This window comes from Pantherophis guttatus, chromosome 4 (genome assembly GCF_059756535.1).
Source record: "Pantherophis guttatus breed Tessera chromosome 4, ASM5975653v1, whole genome shotgun sequence".
In the NCBI taxonomy this organism is placed as follows: domain Eukaryota; kingdom Metazoa; phylum Chordata; class Lepidosauria; order Squamata; family Colubridae; genus Pantherophis; species Pantherophis guttatus.
Genome location: NC_142066.1, coordinates 138,244,502 through 138,256,778, shown reverse-complemented (window position 1 = coordinate 138,256,778; position 12,277 = coordinate 138,244,502). Strand labels below are relative to the sequence as shown.

Below are 12,277 nucleotides of genomic sequence, written 5' to 3'. Positions count from 1 at the left end.
GCCACAAAAAGTCAGCATGACAATAATGATGTTGTGATTAAAGCTGTTTATGTGGAAATATGTGGACCTTTGACGGTGCTACTGCAGCTGCCATCTTAAACTATTTGACCACACCCTGCAGACAACCCTCAGAGGTCCTGGAAAGCAGACTAGACATTTTTAGGAGATTTGGGGGGAGGAGGTGGGAGAAGCAGATACCTCTTCTTAGGTTATACATACCTTGACTTATGACCGTAATTAGGACCAGAATTTCCACTGCTAAACAAGATGGTTGTTAAGTGAGTTGTGCTTGATTTTATGATCTTATGATTTTTTTTTTTGGCTAGTTAATTGAATTATTGCACTTGTTAAGTGAATCATGCGGCCATTAACTGAATCTGGCCTCCCCCACTGCATTTCCTTGTCGAGGAGATGCCTGGAAAGGTTCCAAATGGTGATCATATGACCTAGTGACTCTGCAACAATCGTAAATACTTGTCAGTAGCCAAGCACCCAAATTTTGATTGTGTTATTATGGGGATGCTAACAGAGTGGTTGTAAGTCATTTTTTTTAATGCCTTTGTAACTAAACCAATGGTTGTAAGTCAAGGAGCAGGGGGTTGGACTAGAAAACCTCCAAAATAGGTGATAGACTAGACATTCAATGTCCCTTCCAACTCTGTTGTTATATGTTAAGGACTATCTGTATTTTCAGTTTCCCTAACACAGGGGTGTCAAACTCAAGGCCTGGGGGCCATATCTGGCCCGTGAGATACTTATATCTGGCCCATGGGACCACCCTGGAAAACAGCAAAAGACCATCCCGTGGTGCTTCTACCAGCGAAAACGGATCTTGAAGGGGCTGCGTGCAGCCCTTCCCGAGCTCTGTTTTCACTGGCAGAGTGTTGCAGGAGGCTGTGGCAGCTGAAAACAGAGCTCGGGAGCCCATTTTCACTGGTAGAGCTGGCAGAGCACTCGGGCCATCACAGGTGCCAACACGAGAGATGTTGAACTGGCCATGCCCACCCTGACTCTCCGAGATTAAACACAACCCTGATCAAATTGAGTTTGACACCCCTCCCATAACAGATCAAGCTGGGCTTTAACAGACATTATAAAGCTGCCTAGGTTCAAGAATGCTACTTATGTGGGTTCATAATAAGTTCAGAATGAAAAGAAACTTTTCTGGATAAACTCCTTTTTGTGCTAAAGTTAGCATTGTGAAATTGCTGCATGTGTCTAGATATATTTTAGCATGCTCTTCGTATCTGAGAGTTGCTCAGCTCCGAAAGGCCCTTGATGTTACAGCAGTTAATCAGGGAACGGAAATGAAATCTAACTTCTTCCTTTCTCTTCCAAGATAATATTAGCTGCTGACTAACTTGGAAATATACAACACAGCCTCTGTTAATATGTACTTTAAAAAGAAACCTAATTCCTGTTTTTATTCTAGGATAATATTAACTGGCTAACTAGAGATACGCAATGTAGGCTTTGTAATGTATTTACCGGAGTGTAAGGACAAACTGTTTCTGACATCTCCAGTTTTCCTGATGATGTTGCAGAAATAGTTTGCCACTGCTTCTCCTGGGAGATTTTTGATTTCTCAATCTAGCCTGGAAGTCACCCATTCAAATCATAACTAGGCCCAGACCTACTTAGTTGCCAAGATCAGAGAGTGCTGGCCTCTTACTGAGGCTTACCTAGGTGTACTGGGCCAAAATAATGTTTTAGGATTTGGGGGCGTAATGATAGGTGGGAATGACCTCAGAAGATGGGGGAGGAGTGGGGAGGGGGAGCCCATAGCTGCATAATGGGCAGAGAAAGAAACTCAGAGAGGAACTTCCCAAATTCATCAGGTAGTAAAAGACTGCCGATTTGTACTTTTAGACTTGCAAGCATCTGTTAATTTAGCCTTCAATTAACTCATTTGATCGTATTTCCTATCTGGTCTACCTTGAAACCAATAAAATCTGTGCTTCAAGTATGTACGAAACTGCAAATGCAAATATTTTTAACGGAAGATAAAATGTATGATTCATTATGATGTTTATCACAGTAGAGTTTGGCTAGTATAAATGTATGTATGTATGTATGTATGTTTAAAAAGTAACATTCAACTGAAGAGGGTGAAAGACTTAACTTTTCACTTGTCCCCAGCTATATTTTCTGACTTGCACCTGCTTTCTTTTACAGGGGAAAGAGAGAAAGATTGTATTTCTATATTGCTCTTTCTCCTAGTCAGAGAAGTTCAGTGTCTTTTACAATGGAATAGAAACATCGTTAAATACGTTATAAGCCATTCTTAAATTTTAAAAAATCAGAATCATAATTAGTTTGCTGTAACTTTAAAAGACAGTGGCTGTGAAAGTTCATGCTGCAGTTCCTCTGTGTTGCAAGAAGAGTTGCTGTTCAGCCAACATAACCTTGTGTATACTTTTTGTGGCAGGAAGTTTTGCAGAATTAACAAAACCACCATATAGAGAAGTGAGCAAATAGGTATCAGAGATCAACACCAGAAGAGAGCTGGTGAAGAAACTGCCATGCTTTCACACTTCTTCCGTCCCCCATTTTCACACCCGCTTATCTTCTAAGGTCCTTAGGCAGAGCTTAATAAATAAAGAGTTGTGGAAACTGACCCACCTGGAAGCTACATTCTTTAAACTGGATGGCTATTTTTTTAAAAAAGTGTGACCTTCCTTGATGTGAAGCAAAGGTGTTCTGTGCATGTTCAGGAGCTGCATAATCTCCCTCTTGAATACCTTCCATCAAAATATCTTCAGAGATCATATCAAACCTCTCACACTGCATTTTCAATTAATTACAATACAATGATCCTAGCTATCTAATATAATGTACTGCAGTTACTATCAGAAGTAACTGCAATACACTATAATAAAGGGGGGGGGGTAGGAACATCAGGATGAATGTTTATATAGATAGCATAAAGTTGTGGGGTGAGAAAGAAATACTGTCTTATGGAGTATTTTGCAAAAGTGTATAAAATGGAGGTCTGGGATTATCGTATTTGCTAAATTTAGAAAAACTCCGAGATTTACTAAAATGGAATTGATGCAAAAAGGTAATACTTAAAATGAATGAAACCAGGAGTTTACTGCGCCAGTCTTTCCACAAAATCCAAACCTAGTTACTCCATCTTTACTTCATCTCAGCAACCGGAACGAGTGTGGCGCTGCTGCTGCTGCTGCTGCTGTTTAATCATTCCAAAACTGACCAAGTAATTCCCGAGCCAAGTTCTACTTTTAGTTCAAACTTGGGCTGAATTCCCGAAAAGGGGCATTACAAGTTGCCGTGGTGAAGGTAAGGTTTTTCGTGTACAGAAATACATTTTGCATTTAATGGGTCCCCTCTCCCCCACCCACCCCCACTCCCCCCAGCCAGGAAAAGAAAGGGAACCGAATTTTGCAAGCATAACAGGCATTCTTCTCTCCGCTTTCTTCTATTCGGTGTAACGGGGCACTTATGACAAACATCGCCCGCCATGAGGGGAGGAAAGCCAAACCAGACCTATTTTTTTTTTTTTTTTTGCTGGCATGAACTCCAGCGGCTCTTCTTCCAAAGCCTACCTTGCCGGATTTTGCTGCGGCACCAACTTCCAGAGGTTCAAGCGCTAGGCTAGGGAATACCCGCACAACCGAGGCGAAGCCGATGGGCAAAGGGTGGAGAGCGCGCGCTCGGCCGCGACTGGCTATTGCCCCAGCGACGGAGCGCTCCTTTCCACGCCCGACCGCTCGGCTCGCTGCTCCCAGAGAGGAAGTTAACGCCGAGCGGAGAATACAGGCTGCAGATGGGGCGGGAGTGGCCGGTGCTCGAAGATGACTGGGTGGGCAGAGATAAAACAACAGGCGTTTCCTAGAATGTCATTGAAGAAACTTTTTGCCCTCCCCTGTTTTGCTTTGCCTCTCTTCTCTTTGCTTTAACGAGATTTGATCTCTCGAAGCGAGAAGCTCCGTTTGATAACAGTCAAGGTAAAAGGGCGTTTCCGAGTTGCACCTTCCCACACCTGGGCCATGGCAATATGGTATTCCCCGTGACCTTGCCTTCCCAGCCTAAAGGCAAATCAGCCTTAAACTGTCCTCAGCTCTTTAAGGGAGCAGTGTTTTCCCACTTATTGCAACATAAGACCAGGGAAGCCACAGGGTTTAATTTTGCCATTAATTTCCTTCACATGGCTTTTCAAATTTGTAGTTTACTTCAGACCCTGAATGCCAGCGACTTTCTAATGTGCCTCTGAACAAAAAGTGCTAGCTTTACCTCACCCTAGAATTAATCGTCTAATGCTGATCTTTTATGCACCATTAAACTAAACTAAAATAATAAAAATCAGATAATTTTTTTGCTTAATATATCACAGTACAAAGAGTATATACATTTGATGTCCTCCCACGGCCAAATAATCTGGTCCTATGTTAATGACTACTCCAACAGCTGAAAATACAGCTGATCTTCAAGTAATGAAAGTCAAGGAATACCGTGAAAAATACAGGTTCAATTAAACATAAGGAAGATCAAACTAATGCAACTATACTTCAAATTGGCAAGTTATTAAAGTGAATACCTACTCTTTTTTAGAATCAGTCATGAACAATAAAGGGACCAGCAATAAAGAATTACAACATAGATTAGCATCTGGTAGAGCAGATGCTTTGGAAAAGATATATATATATATATATATATATATTTTAATTTGATTTATATGCCGCCCTTCTCCGAAGACTCAGGGCGGCTTACAATGTGCTCAGCAATATTCAGATACTGTGATGTGTCTAGAACAGAATTGTGTAGGAATGGTATTCTCTGTGGTACTCTGTGGAAGCAAAAGTTGGGATTTTGAAGAAGCAGCATATGAAGAATATTGACACTTTTGAACTTTGGTGTTGGAGAAGACTCCTGAGAACACCCCGGATAAAAACCAAATGGATCGTAGAACAACTCTCACTCCAGCCACTAATGAGCAAGTTCAAATGGTCACACTTTGGACATATGTGAAAATTTAGCTTTCTTGAAAATCTATAATGCTGGGAAAAGTTGAAGAAAACAGAAAGAGGATGATCAGAATTGATTCAGTTGCAGAGGTGATGGTGAATGCATTGGTGGAAGACCTTAAGGGATAAGTTGGACTGCATTTAGAACTTTGTAGAGTCGTCACATAATTGTGTTCAATTATACATGATCCCTTCACAATACTGAATCCTTCAGTATCAGCATACAATGTGTATGTGCAACTTTTGATTAAACCTAAAATATCAAGGCTAACCAAATTGAGGCAAGCCAGTGTTTATTATTACAATATGACATTAGACAATACAAGGAATAAACCAGCTCATTTTTTGTCTGCTGCATCCACAAACATAGAATGAATATATTATCTTATTGCTTATTTATTGATCAGAATGGTCAATATGGATCAGAATGGGGCCTACTAAGCCATATAAATAAATAAATTTATTTGTTTTTGGCCCAATAAATCCCACAGCAAAACTAAGCTTAACAATCTTTCAATAATAGAAATAAGTTTTGATATATGTATGAAATGGTATTTATTAGATTCATAAGTTGATAATTATCTTATTAATTCAAGAGCCGCGGTGGCGCAGTGGTTAGAGTGTAGTACTGCAGGCTACTTCTGCTGATCACCGGCTGCCAGCAGTTTGGCAGATTGAATCTCACCAGGCTCAAGGTTGATTCAGACTTCCATCCTTCCGAGGTAGGTAAAATGAGGACCTAGATTGTCGGGGGCAATAGGCTGACTGTGTAAACCGCTTAGAGAGGGCTGTAAAGCACTGTGAAGTGGTATATAAGTCTAAGTGCTATTGCTATTAATGCCACAATTGTCTCAATTATCACATATCTTGCACATGGTTACTATTATTGTTTTGTATATACTTCTGAAGATACACCTCATATTTCCAATTCAGGCATTCTGTGGAACTATTTTTCCATCATTCATTCATGCCCCTCTTGTCTTATAAAAATGGCCAAGGGACTGTCTTGTGAGGGGTTCTAGCAGTGATGAATTCTTCTTTGAGTACTTTTTTGAGACGTGTTTGCTTCATCCCTTAAGGACGCCTTGGTTCACACGCTCCTCAAAAAGCTTTCACTGGATCCCAACATTCTGAACAACTTTCATCTGGTATATAATCTTCCCTATCTGGGGAAGGTGATTGAAAAGGGGGTCACATCTGCGCACCTTCCGCCGCGCTCTAAAGACCTTTTTATTTCACCAGGCGGGCCTGGCCTAATTTTCTCCCTCTTTTATAAAAGATTTTTAATTTTTAAAATTTTTCAGTATTTTATATATTCAAATTTTAAAATTGGTTTTAAATTGATGGGGGTTTTAATTTGTCTAAAACTATTTAATTTGATTTTAATTCCACTTTTTAAATTTTGTATGTACGTATTTTATTGTTTGGCTGTGCACCGCCCTGAGTCCTTCGGGAGTAGGGCGGTATAGAAATCAAATCAAATAAATAAATAAATAAATACATACATACATACATACATACATACATACATACATACATACATACCAGCATCAGATTAAACAGATTATCTGGACACCCTCCCAGGTTAGTATTCAAGCCTTGATATGGAATGGAAAAGGCATTGGATACTTTTATATGGTATCTGGCAAAAGCAGGATGGAGATTATGCATCCTACCTTTCTCTGCTTGATCTCTCAGTGGTCTTTGGTACCATCAACTTTAGTATTCTTCTGAACCAGCTGCAGAGATTGAGGTGGGTAGCACTCTATTGGGATGGTTTGCCATCTTCGTTTGGGGTCAATACTAGTTTGTGATCAGGGCCAGTCTTAGGCCCTATTGTGTGGGTTGCTGTAAGATTTAGTGTTCTCCTTGCTTCTATTCAACATCTCACTGAAGTTGCTGGGTGAATTAATCTGCCATCATGGGCTGAGATATCATCAGACTACCAGTTTGGTATAGTGGTTAAGATACCGGGCTAGAAAGCAAGAGACTGGGAGGCCCACTTTGGCCATGAAAATCAACTGTGTGACTTTGGACTAGTCAGACTTTCTCAGCCCAACTCACCTCAAAAATTGTTATGTTCTGTTGGATATGTTCAGAGCCTTGAGTTATGTGTTACAAATAACAATACAACACAACACAACATAATACCCAGTTATATATCTCTGCCTCTGGCAAACTAAACAATGCTATTACTGTCGCTCTGGTGCCTGGAATGTGTGATAGTCTGGACACAGAGCAACAGGATTTACCTGAACCTGGCAAGATTTTGCAGCCTACTGGTTGTGAGACTATGCCATTTTTTATGCTGGATGGGACTGCACTGCCCTTCACAGACTCAGTAAACAACCTATGAGTCCTTCTAACTCACAAATCTTTTTTGCCATAGTGCCCAACCTGTGGAAGACAATCCACTAAAGTGAAGTTGGCTCCATTCCTGTTAATTTTTCTAAATATTTCAAAATACTGTTATGTCATGAGGCCTGGTGATCTCAAGGCAATGAGTTGCTGAAATGGCTCCATTGCTATTAATATCTGTCGTTCTCTTCTTGCACTTTAATCATAATTTTAATATTTTTATTGTTAGTTGTTTTTATACATAGTCTTATTTTATTATTCTTATTTTATGTCACTTAAAATCACATTTTGTGATATGGATTGCTATGAATAATGATAATTGAATAAATAAATGTCTTCACTTTACTGTCTTGTGTTAGTTGGTGATATGAATTGCAATCCAGTACTTCTAAAGGGTGACAGGTTTTTATATATGTCTGAATACTGTACATCTTTGGGTGGGCTTTTTCAAGTATTATGATTAGTTGAGGCCCTGTGGGCCCAGAGTATAAATTACAGGAATTTGCCTGTTGTTCAGCAGTTTCAGTTGAGGCAATAAATGCTGTTGTATCTATGCTGCCTCTTCTTGCCTACTGCAACCCACAATATAACAGTGGCGACGAAGGTGGGATGCTGCAGAGGAGAGAGCTGCTGCTAACCAAGAGACTGAAATCACTGGGTGTCAGACCAGGTAAAGAGCCGTGGTGGGACCATGCTCTCCACCCTGCCTGCCAGTAAGACACACTGGAGGCACAGACATACCTGAGGGATCCGTCCCCAGGACTCCTAAGTGCAGCTCAGCTCCAACCGCAGTAGTACAGGCATTAACCAGCAGTAGTACAGGCATTAACCAGCACCACAGGGGCCTTCCCAAAATGGCTAAACTGGGAAGACTCAATGAGTTCAATATTACTCACCCGGATCAGAGGAGCTCATACGACTCCCAAGTAGACAACTATCTCAGGGCTAACCAGATCACGGATGATGGCCTGAAGGCAGCCACCCTACTATGTGTTGGTGGACAAGCCATGTTTGATATCACTGAAAAGTTCCACCGGCAAGCGTAGAGACAGTGGCCTACGCAGACCTCAAGAAAAAATTAAGCGAACATTTTGAGCCTAAACTCTCTCACTCATCACCCAGCACCATGCATTCGAGCAATGTGAACAGAGATCCGGGGAATCTGCAGCAGAGTTTGTGGCACCCTTTTGCCAAACTTCGTGCCAATGTGAGTTCCCTGATCTGGAAGACCTTCTCAGAGACAGGCTTGTTTGTGGCCTGCATAATAGTGAAATACAGCAGCACCTATTCGTCATAAAGAAACTGACTTTCCAAGACACATTGAAGACACATTGAAGGAAGTCATGGTGGATGAGGCTGCTGGAGGGCCATGAAGACTCTCCGGCCACAAAAAACACACATCAGCCCACCAGCGATCTACCAAGAGACCACAGAAGACTCGGAAAAGGTCAGTGAGATCAAAGAAATCAATCACTTGTGGAGAGAGCCACCCAGAAGCTGCGATCCACAGAGCAAGAAATTCCCCCGCAAAGCTGAGTAAGCTACAAGGGACAGCATGAAAGAGCAGAGTGCAGATTCCGAAGCAGTATGCCATGCCTGTGGAAAGCAAGGGCACATTGCTAGAGTTTGCAGAGGTCATCAGTGGGAAACGAAACCTGCGACACAGCAGCACAATGGGAAAAGGCCCCAGGACAGAACAGAGTTGAATACTGTTCGGGAAGGCGTAGCATCCAACACAAAGGGGCCCAACGCTCCATCAAAGAAAAGATAAGTCTCCAAGGGTCCCATGCTGCATGGAGCTAGATACTGGATCGGCCCTGTCCATTATCTCCTCCATGACTTCCTCCATGACTTTCGACCACATTCACAAATGAAGCCGACAGCAGATCCTGCTCAAATCATCAAGCTTAATGCTAATGGACTTCCAGAATCACTGTGTTCCCATAAGGGGCAAAGCTACCATTAGGGTACAATTCAGAGAGTTCAAGGGTTCCCTCAGCATAGTGGTTGTAGAAGGGCCGCGCACCAGCCTCATAGGACTGGACTGGTTCAAGGCCCTGGGCATTAGGGTAACAGGCATCCATCGAACCCAATCCAAGCGTTGATCTCGCTATGGCGATCTTGTGAGACCCGGCCATGGAATGGAGTGTAGGGGTTTTTAATGTTTTCTTTTAAAAAAAAATTATGGGATATTGTTCGCATTGTTTTTTGCTGTAAGCCGCCCAGAGTCCCTAGAGAGTTGGGTGGCATAGAAATGCGACTAATAAATAAATAAATAAATAGCCAATCTAGAAGCGGTATGCCAGCAATATGCTGACGTATTCAGCACTGAACTGGGACAATACAAAGGGGATCCATTGCACTCAACCTTGATCCAGCAGTAACTCCAATCTGATTAAAACTGTGCAGGGTTCCTTTTGCATTGAAGCCTAAAATTGATGCAGAACTAAACAAGCTGGTACAGCAGGGGATGCTCCAACCTATGGACTGTAGCCATTGGGAGACTCCCATACTGACCCCAGTAAGCCTAACTGGGACGATCACATTTGCCCAGACTACAAGTGCACTATAAATAAGGCACTATAGCAGCATGCTTACCCTGTACCAATAGTAAGCCAAATCCTCGCCTCGCTCCAGGGAGGCTGAATCTTCACTGAGCTAGATCTCACCCAGGCCTACCAGCTGCTACCGGTAGATGATGCTACCACAGAAGCACAAACAATAGTCACACACAGAGGTGCATTCCGAGTGCACCGATTGCAGTTTGGAGTAAGTGTAGCACCAAGGTTGTTCCACAGTATTATGGAACAAACACCAAAGAACATTCCAGGCATCTGCCCCTACTTTGATGACATCCTGATCATGGGGAAATCAGCAGCAGTCCTGGCATCACCACGCAATGTTTGCACAAGGCAAGCCTAAAACTCAGGAAGGAAAATTGCCAGATCGGCCTGGAATCCACAGAATTCCTGGATTTCTGCATCGATGCTGCTGGAATCCACCCATCTGAAGCAAAGCTAAAGGCAATTCAGCAAGCCCCCAATCCAAAATCCAAGGGGGAGCTCCAAGCATTCCTGGGCTTGCTCAATTATTACCATTCTTTTTTATCGCATAAAGCTGCCCTGGCAGAACCACTACACCGCCTACTGGACAAACAAACACCCTGTGCTTTGACTGCTCTGCTCGAGCACTCAAGACAAAACGTTCAAGGTGGTAAAATCATTGCTATCCTCTGACTCCATCCTCATTTCAATGAAACCCTACCAGTAACACTAGCTTGTGATGCTTTGCCATACAGCATTGGGGCAGTACTAAGCCACAGGATACCAGATGGTAGAGAGGCCCTCATCACATACTATTCTAGAACATTATCACTGGCTGAAAGGAACTATGCCCAGATAGACAAGGAAGCTGTCGCCATAGTGGCTGGCATTAAGAAGTTCCATGACTTCTTATATGGATGAAACTTCACCATCTTTACAGACCACAAACCTCTGCTTGGTCTCTTCACAGCTGACAAACAGACACAGCAGATCCTGTCGCCGCGAATGCTATGATGGTCCATTTTCATGGCCGCATACTCGTACCGGCTAGTCTAAAGGCCGGGCAAGGAAATGGGCCATGCCATTGCTCTCAGCCAACTGCCTCTACCACAGACTGAGATGGATCTGGCCCAAGCTTGTTATATTCTGGCGATCCAGGACCTGCCTGATGCACCTCTACATGCAGGGGACGTTGCAGCTGAAACTACCATGGACAGAACACTTAACCGCATTCTCAACTAAGGGGATGGCCAGAGGCCTGGCCAGGCTCTGAGTTCCAATGCTATGCTTCTCAAAAAAATGAACTGTTGGCCCACAAGGGATGTGTGCTGTGGGGCAGCAGGGTCATCATTCCACCCAGTCTTCACTCCAAGATGCTGGATTCCACAAGGAATTACACAAGGGTCACCCAGGAATTGTTCGGATGAAGGTTCTAGCCAAGAGCTACTTGTGGTGGCCAGGCCTGGACAAAGACATAGAGAAGCAAGTAAGGAGATGCTAGGTCTGCCAAGAAACCCAACTGGAGATGCCACAAGCACCGGTGCACTATTGGGAGACCACGCACACCCCATGGTCTCACTTGCACATTGACTTTACTGGCCTCTTCCAGGAGCAGGTGTTCCTGATAGTAGTGGACAGTTATTCCAAGTGGTTGAAAGTGGTACCGGTGTTATCGATGACAATGACCAGGGTCATCTGAGAGTTGTGCCGGCTGTTTGCCACAGATAGTCTGTCAGATGTAATTGTGTCCGACAATGGGGCACAATTCACGGCAGCAGAGTTTCAGTCACTCCTCAATGCCAACATGATTTGGTATGTGACATCCGCTCCAGTCCACCCCGCAACCAATGGTCAGATTGAACGAATGGTCAGGACCACAAAGGAGGTGCTCAAGTGGATGGCGAATGGGGACTGGAATCACTATCTGGTGAACATCCTCCTGTGTCAACACAGAACGCCCAGTACAGCAACAGGTCACAGCCCAGCGGAGTTGAGGTAGGGCAGCCAGCTCACAACTAAGCTTAACCGACTTCACCTAGAGCCCCCCCCCAGGAATTTACAGCCAGGTGAATTGGTCTGGGCCAGGAACTATGGGAGTGGGGCACCTTGGGTGGCAGCCAGGGTAACCATGGTAATGGGCCCATTGTCATACGAGGTTACTCTGGGGGATGATCATACAATAGATGCCACATTGATCAGTTATGGCATCGGCAGGCCAGGCCAGTGCCAGTTGAGGATCTCAAAGCTTTATCAGACCCACTAGAGAACTGTTTTTTTCCGAGTTTGCCTACACCACCGGTGGCCGTCTCCGGAGAAACGAAGATACCAAGGGCCGTAGAGCCACCACCGCTCATGGATGACCAAAATGGCCATCAAGACTCTGTCCAATTG

General features: G+C 43.4%; 1 protein-coding gene across 2 annotated transcripts in view; it reads right to left on the bottom strand.

Annotated features, from left to right (window-relative positions):
- APBB1IP (amyloid beta precursor protein binding family B member 1 interacting protein) overlaps positions 1-3,913 on the bottom strand; it is a 46,901-nt gene extending 42,988 nt beyond the window's left edge. For both annotated transcript variants that reach the window (XM_034401915.2, XM_034401916.3), the window contains exon 1: positions 3,567-3,913. The gene's annotated coding sequence lies outside the window, so the exon portion shown is untranslated. The remainder of the gene's footprint in view (positions 1-3,566) is intronic.
- Between the last annotated feature and the right edge of the window lie 8,364 nt (positions 3,914-12,277).